This window comes from Camelus dromedarius, chromosome 12 (genome assembly GCF_036321535.1).
Source record: "Camelus dromedarius isolate mCamDro1 chromosome 12, mCamDro1.pat, whole genome shotgun sequence".
Classification (NCBI taxonomy): Eukaryota; Metazoa; Chordata; class Mammalia; order Artiodactyla; family Camelidae; genus Camelus; species Camelus dromedarius.
In genome coordinates, this window is record NC_087447.1 from 19,703,403 (window position 1) to 19,717,258 (window position 13,856).

At 42.4% G+C, this 13,856-nt stretch overlaps 1 protein-coding gene across 9 annotated transcripts in view; it reads left to right on the top strand.

Annotated features, from left to right (window-relative positions):
• The window catches only part of LRRC4C (leucine rich repeat containing 4C), a 1,085,469-nt gene that overhangs the window by 927,644 nt on the left and 143,969 nt on the right, over nt 1-13,856 (top strand). For 2 of the 9 annotated variants that reach the window (XM_031459773.2, XM_031459774.2), the window contains exon 1: nt 2,647-4,614. The exons of the other annotated variants lie outside the window; for them this stretch is intronic. The gene's annotated coding sequence lies outside the window, so the exon portion shown is untranslated. Of the gene's footprint in view, nt 1-2,646; nt 4,615-13,856 lie in introns of those variants that run through there. 9 annotated transcript variants of the gene reach the window in all.

A 13,856-nucleotide genomic window follows, 5' to 3' on the forward strand; every position in this document is an offset into this window, starting at 1 on the left:
GCTAAAGATTACACCAGGTAGAGCCATCAGCACACAGTGAAACAACATGATTTTATTTCCCCACCCAGATGCCTGCAAATCAGGAGAGGAGATCAACAAGAATTCTCTCTGTCTGTAGGACAAACTGCCATGTGAGCTCTGCACCCCTCTCCTCCCAAGTCATCTCATTTTAATGGCGTCTCTCCTGTCCACGCTTTTGGTAACTAAATGGGCTAACTGGAAATGTGATAACCTGACCAATCCATTACTCTTTGGGCAATTATTTCTTCTGAAAGCGCTTTTATAAAGAATTTTACTTGAACACATACGCTGTCATCGTGGCAACTCCTACTGAATAAATATCTATATTTATGTCATTGTTCAACAATTTAGTTTGCATGCACATTTGTGTGACAGTTAGCTTGTTGACTGCTTCTTTCAGTTCTCTTTGAGTAAGGTCATTCAGTGACACATGTGGCAATTCCATTTCCCCCACAGGGTTACAAATTCACCTCTGGGATTCAGTGCTGATAAAGACAGCCTGCATGCTTATGACTGTCTCAGATGCTTCCCAAACCTAGAAATTGTAGCAAAAGCAGAAGAATTGGAATTGAGTGGATCTGGGTTCAAGACTTGTCTGTGTCATTTACTAAGTATGTGGCTTTAGTGTCACCTTCACCATCTTTAAAAGCTTTTAGAGTTTTAAATTAGGTGATGTATATGAGAAGTCAGCCAAAAAAAAAAAAAAAAAAAAGAAAGAAAGAAAGAAAGAAAAAGAAACCATGCCATATGGATGCCCAATAATCATTGGTTGGGTCTGAATCAAAAAAATGAAAGTCCAGTGACCAATGCAAGGTCATGTAGCGTGAATGGGTAACTGATGTGGGAAATGCAGTTGTAGCTGCTGAGTGGAGAGGTACTCAGGAATGGGAAGACTCTCCTTTTTCTTTCTGGTTAAATAGCACTGATCCTTCACTGCTGCTTTGTTTGATAGATTAATTCATTCCGAAAGGCTTTAAAGATGTTGGGTAGGTAACTAATAATCAGCTTTGAAAAACAAATCATTGGCCTTTCCCTTGTGTCAAAGTCCGCAAAAAGAAAATTTTCGTTTCAAATGACTTGTAGCTTACTTCAGAACCAGAAGGTGGACTCCTTTGAAGCTATCTAGAGCAGCTAGTGAGAGCAGTCTTTCATGGTTTATTAGTTGATAAACTGTAATTGGCATATAAGGGTAAAGGCTTCAAAAGACAAATTAGACTTATAGTCAACTGCCCACTAGTGTTTTGAATTAATCAATACAGCATTCATGTAAAACTAGGAGCAATGCCATTACCCCTGAACAAATTCACATTCTGATGCAAAAAAAGCAGAGAAATTATAATAAATCACAATCCATGTGTAAAGAAAGGCCTTTTCTCTTGCAGGTGCTGACATCTGAAATACAGATTAGAGTGTGTGCTTAGTACCCAAAGAAACATATAGATGTAATACTTTTTATTTTTTAAACTCTAAGTGAGAAAAATACCCATGTACTATAATGGGAACAGGAAAAATAAAAGAACGTTTAATGTGAACTTGGATATACCTCTAATGTTCCCTTAGGAAAAATTTTCTCCCTTTTGTTGAAAGTCACTTCATTATGGTTTGTAATGTAAACACTCAAATCTTAAGTATATAATATGCTTTAACAGAGTAGCCTATAGCCTGTTCGAAATTGTTTTCAAACCAAGTACATATTCTGACGTCTCAAAAGTAAACCGGCACAGAGATCATTGATTAGGCAACTTGAAACAGAAATATTTATTTGCCTTCTTCCCCCAACCTATATAGTGTTTTATTTGAATTATCCTTCCTAATTTTATCCATTTCATATCTCAAGGTCACATACCTGAATGGTATAAAATAAGTGACTATAGGTTACAGAAGAGGCTGCATGCCAACTGGGCAGTGGAGAAAGAAGCTAACATAGAAATATTATTAATAATATCATCATGTGGACCTCTTCATCTTTCTAAGACTCAGTGAAGCTGAAATGTGCCACCCGCCTCACCCACCCCCAATATGAGTTGATGGAAAAGTCCACAACCGGGAGCGAGGAATGCTGAAATTGAGTTGTCAAACTGTCCTGGATGTCTTGTACAAACTGAACAGGCCAATTTACTGCAACACTGCATAGGCTGAAGGCTCCTATCTTGCCTTTGCAGGATTTCTTCCTGGTGAGATTACCCTGCTGGACCATAGGCTCCCACCCTCGCAGATTCCTTCTGACTAGTCTAACCTAGGTAATCGTACTGCGTTAACCCTTACCTTGTGCTCAGCCCGCTTGCCTAGGGAGGGAAGATGGTCACGTCCAGCTATCTGAAAGCAACAGCTTTGGGGGTTTGTTGTTTTTGAATCCTAGTGGTGATTTGATATCTATGTCTTCCCCCTCTGTAGCTCCAACTCCCGGCTTTCAGGATGAAAACAGGCAGGATTTTAGAAAAAAATTGACAACTTCTCCCACACAGTGCCTGAGTTTCTCTGCCTATTACTAACCTCCGAGCGTGGGGGTTGCTTTGCACGGCAGCTGTTCTGCCTCTGCCCTCCAGGTGGCAGCGGTGCCACGCTGCAGAGGCTCCAATCCCGGCTTCCCCGACTTCAAGTGTTAATGCAATTGACCAATCAGTGCTCAGATGATGGGAGGTAATTGGGTAATTGTATTTTACTGATCGCAAGCAGGGAAAGGGAAAGGGGGAAGAAAGAGGGGCAGAGGAGGGAAGGGGGACCGCAGTCTGAGAGGAGATTTGGGGAGCTGGGACCCAAACCGTTGGGACGTGGCATTGGCCGAGAGAAAGGAGCTGCCGCCGGCACTGGGAGCGCATTCATCATTTGGGGCGGGGGAAGTGGGGGAGAGAGGAGCGGGCTGGGGAGGAAGAGAGTTCCAGCCGAAGTGGATGGAAGGGGACCGGGGTTTCTGCCGCGCTGGGAGCCGCGAGCCGGGGCGATGGCGCTAAGGACGGCGCGGAGCAGCTGCGCTCCGGGGAACGCGTCTCCTCGAGGAGGACTAGCCGGCGTCGGGAAGGTCTGCGCGAAGAGGAACCAACTTGTGGCTCCAAAATGTACCCCACGCAGCTGGAAATGAGATCAAAGCTGCAGTTTCACTCGAGAAGGATGAGAGGAGTCAGCGACTAGGGTTTTTTTTTTTTTTTAACCTCCTTCGTTCCATTTTCTATTTTCTATCTTCTTTCCTTATTATTATTATTTTCATTTGCCTAACATCCCGTCGAGCCCCTGATTTCGCCCTCCCCATTTGAAATAAAAGCCCAGTTTGAACTTCCTTCGTCGCGGCGCCCCCGGATCCGCCGCCCGCTGATGGAGGAGAAGGGGACCCGGGGGCTGGCAGGGGCCACCGGCGAAGGACCGCGTCACGCGTCTCCCCCGTGATCCCGGCCCGGATCGCGGAGTTCTGCAACACCTGGAGGAGCTGAACCGGGTGCCGGGGTGGGGGCGGGGACAGAGCAAGCGAAAGCCACCCCGAGCCTTAAAAAAAAAAAAGTAGGGGGGGAAGGAATGGGTTTCTTCTTGACAGCTGACGGAGCCTTGAAATTTTCCTCCACTGCCTCCGCCCCCGCCCCCGCCCCCCGCACTCCATTTAACGTGAGATTATGAAATTGCAGAGGCGGTGGAGAGAAGAAGGAGACAGGATATAACAGAGAGTTTGGAGGGAGAGGGGAAGGTGGCTGGCCGGGTGGCTGAAATCAAAAATCCAATTGCGCACCGGGTTGTGATGAGAAATCTAATCAGATCTTTGGAGACGGGGCCGGCCGGAAGGGTGGCGAGTGGGGGGAGTTGATCCCCAAATTCTTCGAGGGGCGGGGGTGCTGGGAAGAGGCATCGGCGATGTAAAAGGAGACTTTTTTGGTGGCGGTGGCGGTTGGGTGCGTTGCAAAAATGAAGGATGCGGGACGCAGCTCTCTCTTGGAACCGAACGCAGTGGATAAACTGATTGTGCAAGAGAGAAGGAAGAACGAAGCTGATTCTTGTGAGACCTGGATCTTAGCACAAATGTGTATGTGTGCACACAGGGAGCGTTGAGAAATGAAATAAACCAGTGCCAGACCCGCGGGGGTCGGTGTGTTCTGACATAAATAAATAATAATAAAACATCTGCCCCCTCCCCCTTGCCCAAAAGGATGATTGGAAATGGAGAACCGAGGATCCACAAAGGAAAAGTCTGTTCATTTTTTTCTATAAAGGAGAAAGTCAGCCAAGGAGATATTTTTGGAATGAAAAGTTTGGGGCTTTTTTAAGGAAAGTAAAGACCTGATACGGTGGTGTTTTCTTTTCTTTTTGAATTTCCCACAAGAGGAGAGGGAATTAATAATACATCTGCAAAGAAATTTCGGCAAAGAAAAGTTGACCGCGGCAGAATGAGGCATTGATTGGGGGAGAGAAACCAGCAGAGCACAGTTGGATTTGTGCCGATGTTGACTAAAATTGACGGATAATTGCAGTTGGATTTTTCTTCATCAACCTCCTTTCCCCTCCTTTTTTTTTTTTTTTTTTTTTCTTTTTGGTGTCAAGATGATGCATTTTCGCTTGTTCTGAACCACCTGGATTTCCATCTGGATGTTGCTGTGATCAGTCTGAAATACAGTGAGTGATCCTTATTTTCTTATTTATTGGCGAAGAAAAATGTCCATTAATTTAGCATTCCTGGTCCCTTTACCCCTTCAGCCCTTTAGTGTGGCCTTGAGAGACCTGGCCGTTGGGGGCCAGAAAATAGGGAGAAGGTGGCCCACGCATTTGCCCCATCAGACTGCTCCCTGTTAAGCTGGTTTGCTATAATGATGTCGGTTGTCTGCATCCTGGGCAAATGCCTTTGCGAATGTTCATCAGGAAAAAAAAAATCATCTCCCTAAGAAAGCGCTGCAGTGTGGGGTGCCTGTGCTGTGTGACTGACACTCTAGAATGCCTTTAAGTTGCATGGCAGCCCCGAGTTAGATTCACAAGTGTTTAGCCATTGGAAATCGAAGGGACCCAATTTAAATTTCATTATCCAACCTGACATTGCAGATCAACAGAATGTATTAACACAAAAATATGATAATAAGCCAGGCAGATGAAGGATGGCTTCTGGCTAGTGGGTGGGTTGAGGGAGGGAGAGTGGGATGGGGGAGGAAGGGGCGGAGAGAGGTGGCTGCACTCTCCCCAGTCTCTCTTGCTTACTCCGGGGCTGGAACTCCGTCTTCCCATCACCTAGATTCTCATCAGGGCTAACGTTGAGGAGGAGGACCCACCTCTCCTCAACCCCACCCACTTCTAATCACTTCTGTGGGGTAACAGAGAGGCTGTGCATGGATTGTATAGATGGCTTGGGCTGTTAGCCGGCTTCAGTTTTGCCAGAAACCATCCCAACATTACCAGTTCAGGGCTCTTTAAAAAAAAAAAAAGCAGAAATCTAGTGTCCTGTGGTAACTTAGATAAAGGTCTGCACGTTGAGCACCAATGTTTCTCCTGTGCCAGCTTTGCTTGGGGGAAAGTGGCCAATAAAGAAAAAAAAATTTAAAAAGGTTGAAAATGTTTAGAGGGCCGTGGGGCCTCTGAAATCACCCCTCTTTCCATTTCTTTCTTCCTCCATAGCTGCTAGGGTCATGGAGCTGGCTTTTCTTTATTTTTATTTTTTAGCAGAACTTTCCGTCTTCAGTCGTCTGTATTCCTCTCCAGGGCCTTCTATCAGACTTATAGACTCATATAACTTTAGAGCCAGAAGACTCCCCAGAGATCTCATGCCAATAAAAAAGGAAACTGAGGCCTGGAGAAGCCATAATTCTTTGGTTAGTGGCCAAATCACACGAGACAGGGGACTCACACAGGCCTCCAAAGAGCAGACAGAAGTCAGTTTGGGATCTAAACTGGACAGGAACCAGCCATTCATGGAATGACTCCTCTCCCCACAGCTGCCATGTTTATCTAGAAGGGTCAAGGAAGTTACTTATCCTGAGAGCTTGATATAAACTCTCCACACTTTGGACCTCAAGGATAACCCATCTCCAAATGCATCTCTTTTCTTAGTCTTTTTTTCTTTTTTCTGTAATAGAAGAGCTCACATAACCCTAACTTCAATACTATTTAAAAAAAAAAAAAAAAAAGGAAAAGGAAAAGATTCACAACTCTGGCATATCCCAAAGGAGATGAAAGACAGCGATCTCGTAGGTCTCTTCGTGCTGTTGGGCACATTTAATGCCGTGAGTGGTGGTCCCTAGAGGGTCGTTAAAGAATGATGGAGTTAGATTTACATGAGAGAATGATAATAGAAACCAGAAACACCCAGCTAAAAAGCATCTGAGTCTGTTCTTTCACTCACATCATCTCTGCTTATCCATTTCATTACCCCTTAACTAAAGTAGCCTACAGCTGAGCACTTCTCTAATTTATTTTTCTGGGCACATGTTTCCTGTCGGGACACACAGATCAGGCAATAAATTGACTGACCTATGAAAATAATCATGCCAGGTTTGCTCTTGGTTTTTTTGTTTGTTTGTTTTTATCCCCGAAGCTCCCTGTAGGCTTCTGCATATCTGCTAATTCCTTGCAGATTCTGAACTTGTTTATTGTGTTTTTACTTGACCACAGTTGAGTCATCACTTGTGGTCATAGATTGACTCAAGTTATATTAAGTTCCTGCTCAGTTGCAACTTAGCACAACTGATAAAAGAGAGAAAAGAAAAAAAAAATGTACTTTGAGGGTTCTGACTGCATAGTTCATCTCTGGGCTTCACGTGGGAAACCCAGCCTTGCAATCAGCTTGGCTCTGCCAATCAAGGAAGGGCTTCTTTTACTTTCTTTCTTTCTTTCTTTCTTTCTTTCTTTCTTTCTTTCTTTCTTTCTTTCTTTCTTTCTTTCTTTCTTTCTTTCTTTCTTTCTTTCTTTCTTTCTTTCTTTCTTTCTTTCTTTCTTTCTTTCTTTCTTTTTTTTTTTTTTACATCAACATTTCTTCATTGCTACTCCAATTGGACCTCAAAGTGCATTCCTCTCCTTCACATTGTCCACCCCCCTCAATATCCTCCACATTCACACCCACATGCAAACCTGACTGAGAAAGAAGGGAGGAGGAGGGAAGGGGCTGGGGGTAAGGAGAGAGGGAGAGAGAGAATATGAATGTGTTTAAAATTGTGCACTGAGATGTGTGCTCCCACCCACCTCCACTTAAACATGTTTCTCAAATCTGGAGATGTTGGAGCATCTAAGGATGTCATCCTTTATCACGCTGGTGAATCACTTCATCAGTACACTTAGGGACACGTCGCCCAGACTGGGATTTGGTCCCTTCGGTTTGGCAGTCCAGAGTGGGCTCTGCATTTTAGGCAACTTGTTCGTGGACTGATGAAAGAGTTATGGCCATGGTAGACCTGGAAACTTACTTCATGAACTTCCTTCAGGACGGAAGTTGTGCCCACTGAGGAAGATCTGAGAACAGGTAGTTGTTCAGTGGAATTCTGCTGAGGACCCCAGGCTCAGAGAGCTGCTGGGTTTTGCTGATTTTGATTACCTTTTCTAATATCTTCCTCTAATGTAACAGCTGTGTGCTTTGGGCACTACCTTTCATCTCCCTGGCCCTCAATTTTCTCATCTGTGGGATGGGAATAATACCAACGAATTAGAATTCAACAAATGAGAATTTCTTGTGAATTAAAAGTCATGTTATGCAAAGCCCCAGCACAATAGACCCTCCGAGGAGAGGTGTTTGTCCTGCTTGTTCTGGGATTAATGTGGATTAACTTCCTGGGAATAAATACAGGCTGGCCAAGCACTTTACAAATTGTGGTGGCTACACTTCAGAACCAGGGGATGTGCAGCTGACCTTACAGTAGTTGCCAGATTCCTCTTTGGAGGGCTTATCAGGAGAGATTTGTTGCAATATGTCATGTTAGATGGGAAATGCTGCTTCCAGCCAAAAACTGAAAATCAAGATTTTTCTCCGTAACATACAGAAAAAGAAATCTCAGCAAAAATCATACTTAAATGAGATTTTTGGGGGAAATAATGCTCTTATTGGGTTGTGTGTTCTTATGGTTTAAAAGTTGCATCAGAAAGCTCTTGTGTATTAAATGTATAATTTTGGCTACATATTACATTGTCTGGACATGGAATGTACAAAATAAATGCAGATTTCTAGGTAATGATACAATTAAATTAGATGGAGTGAAATTCCATTGCTAAGGTCCTCAAGTCCACGATTTGGGTTCTCAGTCTTCCTAGTTACAATGAATCCTATTTTGGCTAAACATCTTTATTTTGTGAAAGAATAAAGGCCCAATAGAGTGAATGGAATCAAGATTGCACACGGACATGTGCGTCTTATCGTTTGCACGTGCAAATCCTCCAGCGCCAACTTGCCAGTGGTTTTCTGAGGCAGCCAGTCATGGTCACTGCTTATAATTTCACTCTGTGACAGCAGCCCTGTGTTCTGTCCATCTCTTCAGTCTGCTTCCAGAAACCTGTTCTCCCTCTGAGGGGAAAAGGGTCCTACCGTTTTAGTTAGTGTTATTCTTGATGTCATACCTGTGGATAACAGGCTGAGGAGTTGCCCATTGGATTTGTATACTGCTTCATTTTAATTAGGAAGACAATTTGAATTCCATGTTGACTTTGGAAAAGCATCCTAAAGTTAACCATTTTCACTGATGTAAAGAAAAGATGGAAATTGTCTGTGGATGTTCTTACCATTTTATGAATTTTATTTTTCGGCGTGCTTCTTAAAGGTGACTAAGAAATTCAGTAAACTTGAACTCTGGCATCCCGAGTGAATTTGAATTCTCAGGTTTCTACTGAGTCACATGTGTTACATGAGCCATTAACCTCTCTGAGCGTGTTTGCTTATCTGTCAAATGGAGGTAATAACAACCACATGGAGCTGACTGCCGTGAGGATAAGATCAAGATTGCATATGTCACGCACAGCAGGTGTTCAATAAATGCACATTTAAATTGAGCTTCTCTGATTTTCAAGTTCAGGTAATGCACTGCTTGCAAAAATCAGATATGGTCTTCTTTGAGGGAAGCTGTTAATCTAAACTCATGTTGGTATAGATTTAAAAAATGAGAAACAGAGACAAGATTGGAATAACACATAGATATGATCATTTTTGGTACAGTCCTGTACTTTTAAAACATATTTGGACGTGCTTTAGTGAATGCCATTCCCTTAGGAAAGATTACAATATACTTTATGAATTGTGGAAAATATAGTAAACTTTAAATATAAGTAAACTTTAAATATAAGTAAACTTTTGTAAGGTTGTCAAGTGTTTTATAATATAGGCATACAAAATAGTAATTTATCAGTAGGGTCTTGGGAGACTCCAAAGGGATCAAGCGTCTGTTGCATGTTTCTTCAGAATGATTTCTCTGGAGAAATGTACATTTGACGGTTGAAACTTGATTGGACAGATCTTGTGCCTGAGACCGTGCTTGTAACACTCTCTGAGGGCAAGGGTTCATTGGTTCTTTGGCATGTCCTTAGCACCTCAGAGGAGTGTCTGACAAATAGTGTGCATGCAATAAATAGTCCTTGAATGACTAATTGAACTTACTCAAGAGACATCGCCTCCAAAGGACACAAATGCAGGTGTGTGCCAGTATGTATGCATGTATGCACATACCTGTGGGCACACACAGACACACAAGATGCCTGGCTTTGGGAACCTATGGAAGCTTAATTAGAGATACCACCAGGGGGAGGGTATAGCTGAAGTGGTAGAGTGCATGCTGAGCATGCCCGAGGCCCTGGGTTCAATCCCTAGCACCTCCATCAAAAAAAAAAAAAAAAAAAAAAGTTTAGAGATACTAATGTGTACTGACTGTGTGTGAGAGATGTCGTATCTGTACACAGACATAGATTTTAAACAGTGTTGAGTGGTTTCTTTATGTTGGAAAAAGACCTGAAAATTAGGTGATACAATGTATCTTTCTTACTCTTGATGCTGTCAGTAAGGGACTGTAACAATGGATACATCACCTTGTCTCTCTTAGGTCTGTCTTACATTCTTCCGTGTTACATAAAAGTTAGAAATGAAGATTCTTTCAAGCACTAAGAGTTTAGGAATTTGAATTCATAATCGACTACCTAGGGATTCAGGATTCCTGGGAATTAAAAATAAAATCTCTGCTCTCAGGATGCTAATTATCAAAATGTGGAGAAGAACGGCATAGTGTTCTGGGAGAAAGGCAGAATCAATGTCATAAGGGCAGACATGTAGGGTACAAAAGTGAGGCAAGGGTCTGGAGGCTTTGCAGGGGAAATACAGTGCAATTTGGAATAGGCGAACATTGCATCCCAAATCCGTTTCTCCACTTGTTAACTGGGAGATCCTAAGTAGGCCGATTAACCTTGCTGTGTCTCAGTTTTCCTCAGCTATAAAAATGGAGATCATTTTTCCTGCAGTTATTTTGGGAGCTTTAATTAAGATGTCTGAGAGTTTGGCACATGATCAGTACACAGTAAGTGCTAGCTTACTTTCTTTCTTTTCGTTAAAATCTTTGGTTATCTTCCACAGAAATGGGAACATTTCACTGAAAGTCCGTGAGTGTTTTGCTTTATGTTTACTGAACTTATAAATGAAGACCTTTTGCCAACTTGGCTATCAAAGTTGGTAATATTTTTTTTGATCATGTTTTCCAATGTCAATCAGTTTTGTAATGAAATCTAAAAATGATGAACTTTGGCATAATCTGATGGCAGCTTTTTAATGCTTAAGGAGGCTTTCAACACTTATGAAGGTTATGGGTATAATTTCATAATAATAGTAGCTACCATTTATTGAGCATTTGATATGCACCAGGCAATATGATGAGCAATATGATGCAAATAGAACATACAGTTTTCGTCTACATTCTTGCTCAGGAAACTGAAACACAAAGGGGCTAAGTAATTGATCTGAGGTTATACAACATCTAAACTTAAGCTGGAAGTAGAAGCTACATCTCTTAGGGCTTTAGAGGCAAGCTCAGAATCGGTAAATTCAAACTTGTTGCCTTGGTAACAGATAAACATGGCTGCTCAGTGTCGTCTAACCTGGTACTCAATCTGAATATTTCAACTGAGGTTGAGATGTCTGTAGTTTCCCTTTCTCCTATTTCCTGAAACAAAGGTTATAATCAGATACTAGGTCACATATTCCTTGCCTCTTTTTGTCAGTCTTTTGTAACATCCAAATGTGCCCCAGCGTGAGGAAGAGACAAATTATAAGCAAGACTTGGGAGAAGTTGATCGAACTCACTCCATGTAACTAAGGGACAGAGAGGCTTTGCAAAATGCCATGAGATCACCTGGAAATTCATGACTGTGTGAGAAATAAGGTCAAAGCTAATAATAAGTGTGGTCTCTGTAGCACTGGAAACCATTGACGCCCCAGCTTTCCGACACTCCTCCAGGGGTCTGAGGTGTGGTTTGCTGCCACTTCCTTGACTCATTTCACTCCCTCCTCCTCCCCTCCTCCTGCTCTCTCCTGATACATGGACGGCCTCCCTTTTGAATCAGTTCTATTCCCAGTTGCTCTGCACCTCTGAGAGATGTCTGCCAGGCTTGATTTGAGAGATGACCCTCAAATTCTTTGCCCCAGCCTCCTTGTGTGCGGAAGATGCCTGAATCTCCATGGCCAGCAGGAGCCCACTTTCCTACCGTGTCTCCTGTAGGCTTTACAAACATAATATAATCATGGTGACTGATTATTTTCTCTCCAGAAGTCTCTATATTTTCAATTTCAAATGATATCAATAACTCTTTAACCACCCTCCTGTTCAACCACTAAGCAAATTACTCATCAGTCAACTCACCATGTTCAACTCAGCTTTTCTGTCCCTCAGCCCACATTCCATTTTCTCTCCTAGATACCTGACTCTTCTGATGATGTCAAATCTTCTTCTGTGTGGTCCGTGAGTCCTTTTTCTTTCAGAAGGACCACAGTAGGAAATAAAACTGAACATCCCCTTCTCTAAATATAGAATATGAGTATAGAATAACATACGAATACTTCTCTTGATAATACAGACTGTATTCATGCCTCTATTCATGCCGCTCTGGTCTGTCTGATGTACTGTTTTCTTTCTTGGGAGATATCCCAGACTAATTTCTGCCTCAGACTTTGTGAGAGCCACTCCATTGGCCTAGGACATACCCGTCGTAGGTCAAATCTCAGAGCGACTTACCTGCTCTGGGAAAATCTTTCCTGCTGAGCCCTCCCGTCCTCTGTCACACCAGCATTTTGTTCACAGGTCTGTGATCTTACCACTCTTGTGTTTATTCACTTGGCTGAAACCTGCCAGACTGTGACTTCTTTTAGCATTTGGACCTCGTCTTACTCATCTTGGCATCTCCCACATCTAGAAGCAGAGCGCATAGGCGTTTTCAATATCTTTTGGTGGAACCAATGAACGAGTGGGCTGATCTGATACATCTTTAGGGTGAAGAGCTTCCTTCAGTTCAATTCATGGTGTTGGCCAATATTTTCTCAATGTTTCTACTACTAAATCACCTCTTACTATTTTTCCTCTAGGGGCCCATGTTTCAAAACTACTTTGCCCAATAAATACATTGCAATTTGTTCCTCCATTTTTCCTAATTGAAGGCAGATACCCGTCAGTCATTGTTCTTGAAACATGCTGATTGAACATTGTGACCTTGAGTTGACATAAATGGGAGCCCAAAGATGTTTTAATTACTGAATGCAGTCGTATAAGTACATGCCTGGTTTCTAGTTGGCTTTCTGAAATATTGATTATAGCGGTATCTGAGGATTCCAATTTTTAAAACAGTTATATAAATATATTTTGGTGCTAACCTTACGCTCTAATTCATAGCCGCTGATAGGCTCAGTGCAGGCAACGCCCACTCCTCAGTGGCATCGTTCACAGAGAATGTTGTTCACAGCAGTGAAGGTGCCCCTTGGTGCCATGCACTGCGCCGTGGCGTGAGGTGGGCCTCCTTAGTCAGGAACTAAGTCATTGGAAAGAGACTGACTTTAAACTTTGCATAGGGCCCAAACGTGGGCTTATGCAATGGGAGAATTTAAAAAGACCTTCTCGTTAGTAAAAGTGCCCAGATTAAAACTTTGTTGAGCTGCCATCACTTTTCACACCATGTAACCACCTGGATTTGGAAGCCAGATATACATTCTCAAGAGATGCTCCAGCTTCATGCTTTGGAAGGATGCTTCCTCCCTTTCTCTCCTAAGAAACAGCAGATGACACTGGATTAGATCAAAGTGCTAAATGGTGAGACACATTTAATTATGGTTTCATGTTATTCTTCCATCTTTGAATATAAATGTCTTGACTGTGTTGAGTTGGAACTTGGAACAGAAGCTTTTCTTTTCATCTTTTTTTTTTTCTTTTTCATGTTTCTCTTTGAGATTTAGATGATTTCTTTCCAGTTTAGGGACTGCAATTATTATCTCTCATAATAGTAATAATAATCCCTAATAATAGGAATAGTAAGTGGGAGCGCAGACCCAGCACCGGCTCTTCTGAATAATAGGAAGCCCATACTATTAATACTCTTGCCAAAGCGTGAACTGTGGCGACAGCACTGTTTTCTTGGGAGGGGTCTGTGTGTTTTATCCCATCAGTTTTCACCAAGTCACTGTAGGGAATATAGGAGAATTTAGCCATTTGATTATATTTTTGTTTATTGCCAAGATAGGTATCTGGAATGGGAAATAGGTTTCACAGATTGAAAAAAAGAGTAGGTTTTTATTTTTCTTATGATGACTAATACCATCCCCTAATTATTAAAATCCTCTGTTATTGTAGATGCGGTCCTGCCTAGAACAAGATGTTTGATTTATGTGTGATGTTTTGATAGATATCCTATTGTCAGCGTAGTTTTTTTTTTTCTTT